The 15,323-nt window shown below is 38.1% G+C and overlaps 1 pseudogene; it reads right to left on the bottom strand.

The window, feature by feature from the left end:
• Positions 1 to 6,509: 6,509 nt before the first annotated feature.
• LOC104993539 lies at positions 6,510 to 7,148 on the bottom strand (annotated as a pseudogene).
• Between the last annotated feature and the right edge of the window lie 8,175 nt (positions 7,149 to 15,323).

Genomic DNA, 15,323 nt, shown 5'->3' with positions numbered 1-15,323 from the left:
CAGCCCGTGATATTGAATATCTTTTCAGGTACTTATATTGGCCATTGTTTATCTTCTTTGGAGAAATTTCTATTGAAACCTTTTGTCCATTTTTGAAAACTATACATATGTGTATATATATGTGTGTGTATATGAATACATACATATATGTATATTTGTACACATACATATTTACACACATACACGTATATATACATTCTAGATATCAACACTCTGTCAGATACATGCTGTGCAAATATTTTCTCTCATTATGTGGGTTGCCTTTTCACTCTTTATATTTTTCTTTGATGCACAGAAGTTTTAAATTTTGATAAAGTCTGATTTGTCTATTTTCTCTTTTGTTGCCTGTACATCTCATGCATATCCAAGAAGTCACTACCAAATCCAATGTCACAAAGATTTTTTTCTGTCTTCTAAGAGTTTTATAGTTTTAACTCTTATACTTAGGTTCTTGATTTATTTTGATTTGTGTTTTGCATATGGTGTAAAGTAAGGATCTGTTGTATGTGGATATCAAGTTTTCCCAACATCATTTGCTTAAGACTGTCATTTCCCCTTTGAATCATCTTATTGAAAATCAATGAATTGTATATGCAAAAATTTATTTTTAAGATCTCATTGCTAGGTCCTCATGTAGGTCCTTATGCCCCATATACTTTTCACTTGTATTTCTTAAATGTTAATATTTTCCCATGTTTGCTTTATAGCCCCCACTCCATACTCTGTCTGTCACTCATACACACACACACACATATATAGGTATGTTTATATAATTTTTATCTACATCTTTTTTTAAACTGCTGGAAGACATTTACAGACGTGATATTCCCTGAATTCTTCAGTGTGTACTTTCTCTTATATTTTCTATTCTCAGTAGAGGTGATGTCACCTTCAAGGGGAAAAAATTGATTCTATGAGAGGGAAAAAAGTAGAAAACCAGAGATACTACATATGACCTCTGGCTTTCCAAAGCTCAACTATATCCAACAAAATCATATTTCCTAGCTTTCAATTTCTCTTATTAAGGAGATATTAATTTAAATATCACTTTAATTTATCTTTGGCAGACAGGATACAATAATTTTTTAAAAAATTTGAGAAACACCATGTTCTATAATAACACACTTATTGAAATCAGGAAATTAATAATGATATACTATTCTATTGATTTGTTTTGTTTTTACATTTCACCAGTTATTCAATTAATATCTCATAAGACAAAAGAAAATCCTAGACCACCCATCACAAGTCATTGCCATGTCTCTTTAGTCTCTTACCACAACAATTCTTCACTTTTTAAATTGTATTTAGTGACACTGACCTTTTGAAGAGGATAGGTCAGTTGTTTCATAGAATGCCCCTTAGCTTAGATCTGTCTGGTGTGTCTTTAAGACTGGATTCAGGTTGTGCCTTTTTGTCAGAAACACCACACAAGTGACACCGTGCCCTTCACAGTGCCCTTTCAGTCCCTTCTCTCTCTGAGTGAGCACTATTCCAAGTGCTGGGTGTACAGCAGAGAACAAGATTTGATTTCTGCCCACATGGTGCTGACATTCTAGGAAGGAGTTTGCAGAACACTGAGAAACGTTACTCATAGAAAGAAAAGACAGGGGTAGCCCTGGAAAAGAGCTTGCCTCGTTCTTTACAGCCCCATTCTATTGGACAAACCCTATTGGAAAAGTATCTAATCCCAAAGGAAAAATCTTTCTGTCTGTCTGTCTCTGTGTCTCTCTCTGAGTACTACAGATGAAGTGGGTTTCTCATGGAGGTGCTGAGTTTCCTGTTATTCAAAGGACAAAATTATATAATGGTTATCATTTGACCTCTGCTGTGAAAGATCCCTTTGTTGGGGAACTGACCTGGTCTCTGTGCCTTGGAAAAATAAAAAAGTCCATCAGCCTTAATAATCTTATCTGTAAATTGGAAAATAAAGACAGTTGGTACTTCAAAGAGTTATTGTAAAGATTAAGTTCAGTAATACATGAAAAGCTTTTAGCTCAATGCCTAACATTTACTAAGAGCTTAATAATTACTGATTATTATTATAATTTTTAAGAAAAAGACTATTCGCTTAAGTTGTTATTTTTCAAGAAGATTGTTTACTAATCATTTCTTTTAAAAGGACAGCCAGCATGGGAGGAAGCTTGCACTAATATTATTAAGTTGTATTTCAACTATGCCAATTTTTAATTTTAATTTTTACTTATGACCATCAAGGTTACACATGCAATAGTTTCCTAGAAGTACAATAGGTCTGAGTACCCTGGGTCAGGCTGACGTGGGGGCTGTTTCCTTTCTATTACAGTTAGGTTTATGTACCTGGCTAAGCTCTAAATGAACTGGGAAGAGTGTACAACATTAAGGTGGATTTACTAAGAAGCTAATGAGGGACTTCCCTCAAGGTCCAGTGGTTCAGTCTCTGTGCTTCCAATGTAAGGGGCACAGGTTTGATCAGTAGTTGGGGAACTAAACTCCCATATGCCCCCATGGCCAAAAATAAATAAATAAATATGCATAGGATTTCTGCTGGCCAAATGAGGAGGGGCCATTCTAAGTAATAGACTATTAGTGGCTCATCAACTCAAAAAAAAAAAACAAACTAATGAAACTTAAGCTTCTCCTTCATTTGTACAGCCCTCTTATAAGAATCCATCTTTTCTCATTGAAATAAACACTCATTTTCATGTACTCAGAACCTGGATGCTTCCCTTGTTGATGCCTGTACAGAGAACTGAGGTCAAGTTCTGGCCATCTGCTTTATTTGATGGGGAAAAAAAAAATCTTGGTTTTAAGAGCTCATCTCAGACTCTTTTCTCAGAACTTCATTGTGTGGCATATAGCAGATAAAATATAAAGGTATAAAAAATGTCAATTAAGGCTATTTCTTTCTTCAGAGGCTTGCCCTTTCTCTCTGAAACAGAAGGTCTTTTCTATAGAAAAAAGCCTTTTTTAGGTCACTTTGTGTCACATTGGTTGATCTCCCATTTTCTCTTCCTTCCTGGATACCCCAGGTCACTGTTTGGAGAAGGACAAGTAATCAGAGATTTGAAGCTTTTGTACATAGAAATGCTGTACATAGAAATGACCTGATTTTTGGTGGACTCTGAAAACAGAGAATAGAGGAAAAAGTGTAGACAGAGGTTCAGAAATTTGGCATAGATGATGACTATAAAGAAATGTACAATGAAAGGTGGTAATGAATGAAGACTGTGGAAGAATTTCAAAACTTATCAGATATTAACAATGAAACAATTAGCAGCGTGAGGCTAGCAGTAGAAACTTTCTCTATCTGCTCCTACTATTAGTTTTGCTACCCCAGCAAGTATCTAGCTGGCTGCTACGTTGTGGCAAGTTAGAGAAATGGGCTGGGCTCCTCTTCTGTGTTGGTGTGGGATCAAGAAAAGACAATAGCCACAAGAGGTAAGGGTGCTGCTGCTGCTGCTAAGTCACTTCAGTCGTGTCCGACTCTGTGTGACCCCATAGACGGCAGCCCACCAGGCGCCCCTGTCCCTGGGATTCTCCAGGCAAGAACACTGGAGTGGGTTGCCATTTCCTTCTCCAATGCATGAAAGTGAAAAGTGAAAGTGAAAAGTGAAAGTGAAGTTGCCCAAATGGAATCAAGAAATCAGAATTTGAAGCAAGCCTAAAAATAAAAATCCTGCTGAATTTGCAGAAATTATAAGAGGATTTTAGAGTTCCTGAGAGACTGAATGGTAAGTTTCAATCAATTTTAAGTAAGTATTTGTGTATGTCAAAGGACAGGGTGACCCTGACTAACCTGTGAGATGACCATGTGAACCAGCAAACATTTGACAACCGGGATATGTTTGGTGAATATTGAGATTACCTTCTCTGGGCTGATGGGTGAACCAATGACCATTAGGAGAAGTGGAAATGTGTGATCCACAATCCATGTGTGACTTTGATTGGTTTCCTGTTGGGAAAGACAAAATTAAACCTACAGTATGGAGAAACAGCATGGACCATGGAAAGAATACCATTCCAAGAGCTGAGGTGACTGAGCCAAGTGCCAGCTCTTCATCTAATTCTGTAAGACTCTGAGCAAGCAGTTCACTTTTTAATTTCTTTACATACAAGATATTCAAATCACTTTCTCTCAAATGTTAGACATCATCTTAGGATTGAACTCTGCCTCCCATTTTTCTTTCTTATAGGACACCCATGTTTCTTTTGTTTTACTTTGCTTTGAGCAGGTGACCTATATTATTCCAGGCATCAATAGATGCTTTAGATCATAGCTATGGCTTACTACACAATTGCACTCATCTCACACACTAGTAAAGTAATGCTCAAAATTCTCCAAGCCAGGCTTCAGCAATACATGGGTCGTGAACTTCCAGATGTTCAAGCTGGTTTAGAAAAGGCAGAGGAACCAGAGATCAAATTGCCAACATCCGCTGGATCATGGAAAAAGCAAAAGAGTTCCAGAAAAACATCTATTTCTGCTTTATTTACTATGCAAATGCCTTTGACTATGTGGATCACAATATACTGTTGAAAATTCTGAAGGAGGTGGGAACACCAGACCACCTGACTTGCCTCTTGAGAAGCCTGTATGCAGGTCAGGAAGCAACAGTTAGAATTGGACATGGAACAACAGACTGGTTCCAACTAGGAAAAGGAGTACATCAAGGCTGTATATTGTCACCCTGCTTATTTAACTTCTATGCAGAGTACATCATGAGAAACGCTGGGCTGGAAGAAGCACAAGCTGAAATCAAGACTGCCAGGAGAAATATCAATAACCTCAGATATGCAGATGACACCACCCTTATGGCAGAAAGTGAAGAAGAAATAGAGAGCCTCTTGATGAAAGTGAAAGTGGAGAGTGAAACAGTTGGCTTAAAGCTCAACATTCAGAAAACTAAGATCACGGCATCCTGTCCCATCACTTCATGGCAAATAGATGGGGAAACAGTGGAAACAGTGAAAGACTTTATTTTGGGGGGCTCCAAAATCACTGCAGATGGTGATTGCAGCCATGAAATTAAAAGACACCTACTCCTTGGAAGGAAAGTTATGACCAACCTAGACAGCATATTAAAAAGCAGAGACATTAGTTTGTCCACAAAGGTCCATCTAGTCAAGGCTGTGGTTTTTCCAGTAGTCATGTATGGATATGAGAGTTGGACTACAAAGAAAGCTGAGCACAGAAGAATTGATGCTTTTGAACTGTGGTGTTGGAGAAGACTCTTGAGAGTCCCTTGGACTGCAAGGAGATCCAACCAGTCCATCCTAAAGGAGATCAGTCCTGGGTGTTCATTGGAAGGACTGATGTTGAAGCTGAGACTTCAATACTTTGGCCACCTGATGCGAAGAGCTGACTCATTTGAAAAGACCCTGATGCTGGGAAAGATTGAGGGAAGGGGGAGAAGGGGATGACAGAGGATGGGATGGTTGGATGGCATGGCATCACCGACTCAACAGACATGAGTTCAGGTGAACTCCAGGAGTTGGTGATGGACAAGGAGGTCTGGTGTGCTGCGGTTCATGGGGTCGCAAAGAGTCAGACACGACTGAGCGACTGAACTGAATTGATGACTTATTGACTCCACCTAATGCCCTAGTTTTCATTGCTATTCTCCAAATATTGTTCTTTTCTTCCCCCTAAATAATTCTCCTTGATTAACCTCAATATATGTGTTTCCTCTGTCCAGAGTATTCCTTCTTCAGAATCTTCCTGATCCTTCATCTTAATTATGTCCTGATCAGTGATGCCTATTGCCACCAATTACCATTGGCAGAGAGGCATCGTAAGCTTTAGAGATAACTTTTCTCAAGTATCCAGAAATTCCTACCTATTTTTTGTTTGTTTGTTTGAGTTTCAAATGAGTTCTTTGGCTTTGGCAGGCAGGAGAGATGGTGGTGGTAAGGATGAGGAACTATTCAAAATCAAATTTGTGTAGGCTGGCAAACATACTGTTGTTGGCTTCCCATCTGTTAGAACAAAATTATAGGAATTGCTGATTAAACAAATATTTTCCCTTTCAGGTTTGCAGTTAAAACATGAAGCGGCTCCAATTGTGTCAAGCGGCTGGTTTCAGTTTAGTGGGAGTTCCCTTCTGCTTGTTTATATTGATAAGGAGTTTTAGATGCTAAGTGTTTGTGGCATAATACATATAGCATTCTTTTCATTTATTCAAAATACAAGTTTATTCTTATTCTAAATGAAAAGGAATGGGAATGACAGTAACTAACAAGATTCAACCCCTCAATATTGTCGTGTGGCTATGGCAGTGTTATATTTGAAACTCAAGGAGAAAACAACTGTGATACAAACACCTAAATATGCAGGCCCAAAATAAATGAAGGTATTTTTTTTAACTGCCACGTTCATTCTGAAGTCCATCCATCTGCTTCAGCATCCAAAGATTAAGCACATGTCCTGCTTAGCTATATAATAAAGTGGCAAACACGCTGCACCACTGACATCACAGAACAGCTGCCTGTGAACTAGACTTCTGACGCTGGGCCCCAGCTTCACTTTCTCACAGGTCATCATCTTCATCCGGGAGAGCAGTCGTCTGAGCAGCCTCCAAATCGTCCTCGTACTGTGCTGCCAGGGCTGGGTCCATGACCATTTCTGGTGGGGGAGAGAGCAGGCATGGCAACAAGCTCCAAGTTAGGGTCTCTGATCAGCTTTCTAGCAAGCCAGAGGAAGGGCTTTTCAAAATTGTAGTTACCTTTGGCAGCAAAGTCATAATACTGAAGAGGCTTCTTTTGGTGGAAAACTTTGCCTTAACCTTTCCATCTTTAATATCCACCTTGTTGTCATACAACACAATAGCAGTGTTCTCACATACTGGTACCAGATTTTTATGCCAGTTAGGCACATTCTTCTAAGCAAATCTTGATGTTACATCAAACATTATAATGAAACACTGAACTTGTATATAATAGCCATATCCCAGTCCACCAAATTTCTCCTGATCAGCTCTAACCCATGCTTTGAACATAACAGGTTCTCTGCTGATCTGGAACACAAGAGGATGGACCTCAACACACAATATGGCTACATACTTCTCAAATTCACCAGTCAGATGACATTTCAAGAATGTAGTTTTTCCAGTACCACTATCACCAACCAATACAAATTTGAACTGAACTTGGAGTTCTTGGGTAGACATCTCAATGTTACATAGCTCTGGTCTCTGCAACCTCATGGCCTCTGTGGCAGGGGAGTGAGGAGAGCTCTGTCTGAGCACATACACACACAAGACAAATAGCATGCTTATGAGAATAATACATTAATTCCTATCGGAAGAGAATAAGCATTAAGTTCAGTTCAGTTTCAGTCACTCAGTCATGTCCGACTCTCTGTGACCCCATGGACTGCAGCACACTAGGCTTCCCTGTCCTTCACTATCTCCAGGAGTTTACTCAAACTCACGTCCATTGAGTCAGTGATGCCATCTAACCATCTTGTCCTCTGTCGTCCCCTTATCAGGTCTATGTAAGTAATTCAATTATTTCAGACTTTCTTTCAATATCACCTCTTTCATGGAGCTTTCTTTGAAGCCTCATGTCACACTGAGTTCATCTTCTTCTAAGTCTAAATCTTTTTCTTTTTTTGCCTTTTTCTCTTAATTTGCCCTTAATTGAATACTACTTATTAATACTTGATTTTGGATGAACTGCCTTTTCAACTATCAGCTCCTTTATGAGAAGGACAGCCTTTTATGCAACTATTATATCCAGGTTGTGCTGTCATAAGTGTATATAAGGCATATAGGAAATACTGAATTAAGTGTTTGGGGGAGTCCAGGGGTGGCATTACTTTTCTTTGACTTTAGTAGTAGTGACACTTTATCAGACTTTCAGAATAGAAATATGTCCAGGTCACCACAGTTAATAGAAGCTTATCATAAGGATAGATGGGAAGGTAAGGAGGAGAGGATAAAGCAGTTAAACCACCAGACCCCACAGGTAACTGAAACATCATTCATTGCTTGTTCAAGATACATCAATAAATGACTCATTTCAAAGTAGGTGCAACGAACCATCAGCAATTCTGCAAGTATTCCATGTGGCTGACAACTCCTTCATCTCCCCTCTCCCATCTCTATCTACTTTTTTGACTACTCTTGACTGCTCGTCCTCTTACTCTCTCCGTATGTTTCATTGATTGAATGATTGATTTAATAAAGATTTGCTGAGCCCTCTCTGTGTGCTGGGTACTCTACAAAGCTTTGGATAGGTAAAGGAGAGAAACGACATAGGTCCTTTGAACAGAATTTACAGCCCAGAAAGAAAGACAAATAAACTGGTAATTATAGCATTGTGTAGTGAATGCTATGATGGGGGAAACTGAAAGTATAAAGGAAATGCATGGAAGGAGGATTTAATCCAGTTTAAGGGGTCAGGAAAAGTTTCCTGTAGAAAGTGACAGCCAAGATGAGAAGCAAATGAAGAGAAGGAATACAGGTGACTGTGATGTTTATTACAGGCAAAGAGAAGAGTAAGCATGAAGACCTAAAAAGATCACATAGTGTTTGGGAAACAGAAAGTAGTTTAGTATGACCAGAGCATGGAGTATAGGGTGGTAAGCAGGGGGAGGAGGTGATAGAAAGCTAAAGAGATAATGCCTGGTCCAGATGCATGGTCCAGATTATTGAGAGTATTAACCATGTCAAAAAAAAAATCTATTCTAAATTCCCCTGAAGAGAAGACACTGGAGACTTTCAAGGATGAAAATGACATGATCCAATCGACATTTTGGATACCTCCACATACCTTCCTGTGAACAATTGGAAGAATCAGAGCAAGACTTGACACAAGAGTCCAATTACTGCATTTTTTCAACAGTCTAAGAGAGACGTTAGGTGTAATGAGAAAGAAAGAAAGAAAAGGGAGGGAGAAATATTTAGGAAGTAGCATGCCGGACTCTGGACTTTTTGTATATGAAGTTTGAGAAGTGACTGGTAAGCCTCTTGATGATGCATCTGCCCTTCTCCCTGAGCTAGTCAGAGAGATCTCAGGGCAGTAGAGTCATGCAGCCCAAAACACAGTGCCATTCGGAGCTCTTGCATGGACTACTGAATAATCTCCAACTTCTGGTTCTTGAGGGTGGGAAGGAAAAAGGAGATTCTGGTGGGGTGGGGTGGGGAGTAAATCTGCAGAAATCTCTCTGCACCAAGAATAATGGAGGATTTTAGTCTGAGGGCAAGTAAGAGGGTTGCTGAGGATAGAAAGGGTAGCAGAAAGCCAAAGTAGCTGGTTCTTGCCTTTTCCAGAAGTGCTGTGGATGACTGGGGAAGACCTAATGCAACCCAAGATGCTCTCGCCCACCATAGGCAGGTGTGTGAGTCACATGGTAAACTGAGGCATTTGGACTCCCCTTCATTCTCGGCTTAATGTCTAGCAGTTTCCTGGGAGGAAATGAGAGTCACACTGTTTTCTCGAGACCAGGGCATCCTAACATTTGAGTAAGGGGTCCTCCTTCTGATGGCTAGTCCCCATTTAGATTTGCCCATGAAAGCTGTTTTTCAGATCTCCATTTTAGTACCTCCATTTTAACTTCTTTTATTCTTCTGTGTAAGCAGGTTTCACTCAAAATAAAGCTGTTTCAGTCTGGTTATTGTGTAATTCTGAATAAAGTTAGCCTCTACCACTAGCAACCACACTGTAATGTTATGTCCTGATGGGTTACAGGCCTATATTCTTATGCTCTTATGAAACTATTTTTTGTGAAACTGAAAAAGGAGGAGAAGGAGAAAGAGAAAGGGAAGAAGAAGGAAGGAGAGAGGGAAAGGAAGGGAAAGGGAGAGGAGGAGGAGGAGGAGGTAAAGAGGAAGAAAGAATACTGCTATTTAAAACTACAGATTCTTTCTGAGGGAAAGGAGGTTGGATTTTGTTAAAAATAATTTTAGAGACCCTGATGGTCTTTTGTGGCACCAGCCCCTGTGCCACGCACTGTAATGGATTTTGGTACAGCCAATGAGGGCCTGAGGAACTGAGCTTTAGAGAAAAGACTAGAGAGAGTTTTGTTCAGCAATATAAAATGAAAAGAAATAAAAGCTGTTTTGAGGTGGAAGGTGGGAGAGTGGATATGAGACAGAAATAGGTTAGGAAACCATGGGGAGAAAGATGGGAGGGAAAAGGAACCAACAAGATGGTGAGAATCCTGTGGATTCACTTAGACACCTTGAACTTTAGCACTCTTCATGGGAGTGTGGCTAATATAACTTTTAGGACTGGAATGACCAACATTCATTTGTAGGTGTGAATTTCTGCAAAGATTTTTATACTCTACAGCTCTCCCCATCATCCTGAACTTTTAGTAAAATCTGATATATACCATATATGAGAAGCTTTAAGCAGAATAACAGGGGGAATTCCCTGGCTGTGCAGTGGTTAGGATTCCACATTTTTCACTGCCAAGTGCCAGGGTTCAATCACTGATTGGGGAACTATTAATAGGATCCTAGAAGTAATCTATGCAACCAAAAAAAGAGGAAAACAAACAAACAAAAACCAGAATAAAAATGAATTCTCTTTTCCAGAGGAAGCCATGAATAGAGCTGTGTGTTTGAGGCATGAATCCATATATAAATTGAACTACTGCAATGGGAAGCAGAGGTAAATATGAAAATATAAACCTCTGAGAATTCAATGAAATCATGCAGCAGGTATTGGGCTTTTCATAAATTATCAAATGGGGATTGAGAAAACTTTTTGAAACCAAGTGCTACCCTAGCTAAAAACTTGGATACAGTAGTCGTAACTTTTTTTAATATATGTTTTTATTTGAAGGATGGTTGCTTTATAGAATTTTGTTGTTTTCTGCTCATGAATCAGCCATAGGTATACATATGCTCCTAATATGTGCATCATGGAAAAGAACAAAACGATGCCCACATATATCTAAAATATATAGATTAACCGATTAACCATAGAGAACTAACTCTAGGGAGTATCAAATAGTGAGAACTCACGCAAAGGAAACCACTTGAATACAAGACCCAGCATCACTCAACCACCAGTAGCATGCTGTGCAGGATGCCTCATCTAAACAACAAACAAAACAAAAATACAACCCAACCATCTGCAGACAGGATTACCACCACACTCAGCCTTGCCCATCAGAGGAAAAACAAACAAACATACAAAAACTCAGTACAAATCTCCCCTATATGAAGCTTATGAAAATCACTGGATCAACCTTTCTGCTGCTGCTGCTAAGTTGCTTCAGTCGTGCCTGACTCTTAGTGACCCCATGGACTGAAGCCTAACAGGCTCCTCCGTCCATGGCATTTTCCAGGCAAGAGTACTGGACTGGGGCGCCATTGCCTTCTCCCGAATCAACCTTAGGAGGGCAGAAAACAAAAAGAAGAAAGAATTCAACCTTCAAGCCTGGGAAAAGGAGACCTCAAACACAATAAGTTAAAAATATATACTTAAATATGTATATATATAATGAAAAGGCAGAGAAATATTACACAAATGAAAGAAAAAACTAGAAACACTGAAATCCAAATAAATGAAGAGGAAATAGGCAAACTACCTGAAAAAGAATTCAGAATAATGATAGTAAAGATGATCAAAAACCTTGAAAACAGAATGGAGAAAATGCAAGAATCAATTTTAAAAGCCTAAAAGAATTAAAGAATAAACATACAGAGACAAACAACACAATTATTGAAATTAAAAATACTCTAGAAAGATTCAATAGGAGAATATCTGAAGCAGAAGAACGAATCAGTGAGCCAGAAGATAAAATGGTGGAAATAACTGCTGAAGAGCAGAATAAAGTAAAAAGAATGAAAAGAACTGAGGATAGTCTCAGAGACCTCTGGGACAATATCAAACGCACCTACATTCAAATTATAGGATCCCAGAAGAAGAAGAGAAAAAGAAAGGGTATGAGAAAAATTTTTAAGAGATTATAGTGGAAAATTTCCCCAACATGGAAGAGGAAATATTCAATCAAGTTCAAAAGGTGCAAAGAGTCCCATATAGGATAAACCCAAGGAGAAACATGCCAAGACACATACTAATCAAACTAACAAAGACTAAACACACACACAAAAAGAATATTAAAAGCAGCAAGAGAAAAGTAGCAAGTAACATACAAGGGAAATCCCACACACTTAATGGCTGATCTTTCAGCAGAAACTCTGCAGGCCAGAAGGGAATGGCAGGATATATTTAAAGTATTGAAAGGGAAAAATCTACAACCAAGATTACTCTAACCAGCAAGGATCTCATTCAGAATTGATGGAGAAATAAAAAGCTTTTCAGACAAGCAAAAATTAAGAGAATTCAGTACCACCAAACCAGCTTTACAACAAAAGTTAAAGGGACTTACATAGTCAAGAAATACAAGAGAAGAAAAAGATCGACAAAATCAACCCCAAACAATTAAGGAAATGGCAATAGGAAATATATATCAATAATTACTTTAAATGCAAATGGATTAAAAGCTCCAACCAAAAGACACAGACTGGCTGAATGGATACAAAAACAAGACTCATATATATGCTGTTTACAAGAAACCTACTTTGGACCTAAAGACACATATAGGCTGAAAGTGAGAGGATGGAAAATATATTCCATGCAAATGGGAAGCAAAAGAAAGCTGGAGTAGCAATCTTCATATCACACAAAATAGACCTTAAAGAAGATTACAAGAGATAAGGAAGGACACTACATAATGGTCAAGGGATAAATCCAAGAGGAAGACATAACAATTGTAAATATCTATGCACCCACACAGGAGCACCTCAATACATAAGACAAGCACTAATATACATAAGGGAGAAACTGACAGTAATAGTAGAAGATTTTTAACACTAGTGAACAGATCATCAAAATGGAAAATTACAAAGGAAACACAAGTCTTAAATGATACATTAGATGATATGGATCTCATTGATGTCTTCAGGACATTTCATCCAAATGCAGAAGAATATACCTTCTTCTCAAGTGCTCATGGGACCTTCTCCAGGATAGGCCACATCTTGGGACACAAATCAAACCTCAGTAAATTTAAGAAAATTGAAATTGTATCGAGCATCTTCTCCAACCACAATGCTATGAGACTAGATATCAATTACAAGGAAAAAAAACTGTAAGAAACACAAACACATGGAGATTGAACAATATGTTTCTAAATAAGTAACAGGTTACTGAAGAAATTAAAAGGGAAGTCAAAAATTTTCTAGAAACAAATGACAATGAAAACACGACAACTCAAAACCTATGGGATGCAGCAAAAGAAGTTCTAAGAGGGAAGCTTATAGCAATGCAATCCTACCTCAAGAAACAAGAAAAACATGGAATAGACAGCTTAACTTTACACCTAAAACAACTGGAAAAATAACAAAAAACCCCAAAGTTAGAAGGAAAGAAATCATAAAGATCTGAACAGAAATAAATGAAAAAGAAATGAAAGAAACAATAGTAAAGATTAATAAAACTCAAAGCTGGTTCTTTGAGAAGATAAACAAAATTGACAAACCTTTAGCCAGACTCATCAAGAAAAAGAGAGAAGAATCAAATCAACAGAATTAGAAATGAAAAAGGAGAGGTTACAACAGACAATGCAGAAATACAAAGGATTATAAGAGACTATTATGAACAACTATATGGCAATAAGATGGATAACATGGAAGAAATGGACAGATTCTTAGAAAGTTCCATCTTCCAAGAATGAACCAGGAAGAAATAGAAATTATGAACAACTCAACTACAAGCACTGAAATTGACACTGTGATAAAAAATCTTCCTGATCCCCAGCCCCCCCACCAAAAAAAAAAAACAAACCTAGGGCCAGATGGCTTCACTGGAGAATTCTATCAAACATTTATTTAGAGAAGAGGTAATGTCTATCCTTCTAAAACACCTTCAAAACATTGCAGAGGAAGGAACACTTCCAAACTCATTCTATAAGGCTACCATCACCCTGGTACTAAAACCAGACAAAGACCCCAAAAATAAAGAAAACTACAGGCCAATGTCACTGATGAACATAGATGCAAAAATTCTCAACAAAATTTTAGCAAACAGAATTCAACAACACATCAAAAAGCTCATACACCATGATCAAGTTGGGTTTCCTCAGGGATGCAAGGATTCTTCAATATATGCAATCAATCAATGTGATATACCATATTAACATATTGAAGGATAAAAACTGTATGATAATCTCAATAGATGCAGAAAAAGCCTTTGACAAAATTCAACACCCATTTATGATTAAAACTTCAAAAAGTAGGCATAGAAGGAACCTATCTCAACATAGTAAAGGCCATATATGATAAGCCTACAGCAAACATTATTCTCAATGGTGAAAAACTGAAAGAATTTGCCCTAAGATCAGAAACAAGACAAGGGTTTCCACTTTCACCACCATTATTAAACATAGCTCTGGAAGTACTAGCTACAGCTACCGGAGAAGAAAAAGAAATAAGAGGAATCCAGATTCCTCTTATTCCAGAAAAGAAGAAGTAAAACTCTCATTGTTTGGAGATGACATGATACTGCACATGCAAAACCCTAAAGACAGTATCAGAAAATTACTAGAGCTAAGCAGTGAATTTAGCAAAGATGCAGGATACAAAATCGATACACAGAAATCACTTGCATTTCTATATACTAATAATGAAAAATCAGAAGGAGAAATTAAGGAATCAATCCCTTTCACCATTGCAACAAAAAGAATTAATTGCCTAAGAGTAAACTTACCTAATGAGACAAAAGAACTGTATGCAGAAAATTATAAGACACTAATGAAAGAAATCATTCTCCAAGCCAGGCTTCAGCAATATGTGAACTGTGAATTTACAGATGTTCAAGCTGGTTTTAGAAAAGCCAGAGGAACTAGAGATCAAATTGCCAACATCCGCTGGGTCATGGAAAAAGCAAGAGAGTTCCAGAAAAACATCTATTTCTGCTTTATTGACTATGCCAAAGCCTTTGACTGTGTGGATCACAATAAACTGTGGAAAATTCTGAAAGAGTTGGGAATACCAGACCACCTGATCTGCCTCTTGAGAAATCTGTATGCAGATCAGGAAGCAACAGTTAGAACTGGACATGGAACAACAGACTGGTTCCAAATAGGAAAAGGAGTACGTTAAGGTTGTATATTGTCACCCTGCTTATTTAACTTATATGCAGAGTACATCATGAGAAACACTGGACTGGAAGAAACATAAGCTGGAATCAAGATTGCCAGGAGAAATATCAATAACCTTAGATATGCAGATGACACCACCCTTATGGCAGAAAGTGAAGAGGAACTCAAAAGCCTCTTGATGAAAGTGAAAGAGGAGAGTGAAAAAGTTGGCTTAAAGCTCAAC

Source organism: Bison bison, unplaced genomic scaffold, assembly GCF_000754665.1.
Source record: "Bison bison bison isolate TAMUID 2011002044 unplaced genomic scaffold, Bison_UMD1.0 scf7180017864240, whole genome shotgun sequence".
Taxonomy (NCBI): domain Eukaryota; kingdom Metazoa; phylum Chordata; class Mammalia; order Artiodactyla; family Bovidae; genus Bison; species Bison bison.
The sequence above is the reverse complement of the archived record's forward strand: the minus strand, read 5'-3'. Positions and strand labels throughout refer to the sequence as shown.